This window comes from Pinus tabuliformis, chromosome 1_2 (assembly GCF_031772625.1).
Source record: "Pinus tabuliformis cultivar Carrire ecotype Pingquan chromosome 1_2, CPIR1, whole genome shotgun sequence".
NCBI classification, from domain to species: domain Eukaryota; kingdom Viridiplantae; phylum Streptophyta; class Pinopsida; order Pinales; family Pinaceae; genus Pinus; species Pinus tabuliformis.
In genome coordinates, this window is record NC_142298.1 from 213015457 (window position 1) to 213017528 (window position 2072).

General features: G+C 33.1%; 1 long non-coding RNA gene across 1 annotated transcript; it reads right to left on the bottom strand.

Moving 5' to 3' along the window:
• Nucleotides 1-450: 450 nt before the first annotated feature.
• Nucleotides 451-1050, bottom strand: LOC149205197 (uncharacterized). The gene is made up of 3 exons (XR_016251860.1): nt 1030-1050; nt 757-909; nt 451-617 (listed from the first exon to the last, which is right to left on the bottom strand). It is a non-coding gene; the product is annotated as an uncharacterized LOC149205197 (long non-coding RNA).
• Nucleotides 1051-2072: the final 1022 nt, after the last annotated feature.

Below are 2072 nucleotides of genomic sequence, written 5' to 3' on the forward strand. Positions count from 1 at the left end.
AAAAGCATCATCTCTAAAGGTAAAGCTCTTGCGATATCGCACAACTTCACCGTGAATAAAAAGGGTTTTGATGAAAATTCACTGTACAAATTTATTAAAAAGACATATCTAAATATGTATAAATTGAAAAACAAATGCATATCTTCACCTCCACTCAGAATGGGCAACACAAAATTTATCTCTAACGACTCTTCTGCTCTCCATACAGCCACAAAATACAAAATAAAATCATGAGGGCATACAAGCATGCTTGCAGAATATGTACCTGCAGAGACTCGGAGAAATCGAATTAGATTGTTTTCTCCTTTTCGAGGCTAAAAGGTGTCTGAGGAGAGAAGAATCTGGAAGTATCATACCTAAAAGAAAGAATGAGATGAATGGATGTACCATACACCAATCAATACATTGCACGTCTTTGTTCTGCAAGTCATTTAAATGCAGGATTAAAAAGATACATAAACACACGCATTGATAGCCATTATCTAGTACGCGGCTTTTCACTGTACAAATTTATTTGATAAAACATATCTGAATATATATAAATTGAAAAACAAATACATATCTTCACCTCCTCTCATAATGGCAACACGGATTTTATCCCTGCCGACTCTTGTGCTCTGCATACACAAAATACAAAAGAAAATCATGAGTGCAAACAATGCGTGCCTACAGAATATGAATCTGCAGAGACTATGAAAAATTAAATTAGAATGTTTTCTCCTTTTCGAGGGAAAGAGGAATCGGTAAGTAGCATACCTAAAATGAGATGAATGGATGTACCATCCACCGCTCTGTACATTTCACGTCCTTATTCTTCGTCGTCTTCACGTGTGTCATGTACTCTTTACTAAATTCCCTGCAAACCGTTTAAACCTATGCTTAAAAGGATTTGACAGAGAACCACGGTGTCTGCAGCACATTGATACAGATAAATATATTAACAAGTCAAAAAACATAAGACATTAAGAAAAGGGCTATAGTATTATCTTATCGGTCAATGGCAAACCCTGCTTTATGTGAAGTTTTCACCTACGTACGAGACGGAGCATGTTAGCCATCTGGAGCCTATTCCGTGAAATGAGTTACCAAGCCAACCCTAATGAGTGACAGGTGTTAGATTTAGGGTTCTCCAAATGTAAGACCCTGCAACTTAGCAACTTAGCATATGTTAAAAGGGACGATTGCATATGAAAACGAAACCCTGCAATAAGACCTCAGTAACAACCATCCAAACTTTGGTTAAAAAAAAACGACCCGGCAATAAGACCTCCAATATAAACTTTGGATAAAAAGCAAAAAACATCAAAGCTCTAAAATAAAACTTTGGGTAAAAGCGAAAAACATCAATTAAATGCTCCGGTCAACTCAAATTAATAAGAAGTCAACGCCTGATCGAATGCTATTAGTCCCAGACAAAGACTAATAAAAATGAGTAAATGTGCACTTTGTAAAATTATCATGAATAAAACTTTAAAGTTAAAATTAAACATATAAATTTGAGACAATTATACATTTTATAAAGATTTTATTAATAATAGGAAATACTTTTTTAATTATTTAATTTAGATATTTAATTGATTGCAATTTTATTTACTTTGTATAATTAAGTATGAAAATATAGAAAGTTGGTTCATTATTATTTATAAGATAAAAGCCTTGGAAAAGAAGATGTGACCAACCGCTTATTCATTAAGATTTATAAGGTACGCATAGTGGTAGATATGGGATTATATAGTGAAGTGAAGTGAGGTGAAGTGACGTGGGTCAACATCAAAACTGTTAAACTATAATTCCGTGGTTGTGCAATTTTTTATGATTCTTAATTCGATGGTGTGAATTGATATATGGCATTGGTTCATGACACTCAATTCCAATTCCAGCTATTTTTTTGATGTGGTCGGGTAACCAATGTTGGATGAAACAATGTTAGATTGACCGATTAAATGTACATTTGTATTAGCTAGCATTATAGAAAAAACACGTTTTTTTTATTTGATGTTATGGTGTATGTTATTTAATTTGAGTGATTTTATAAATTTATTTTAAGCATGTATTTAATAGGAGTTGAGAGA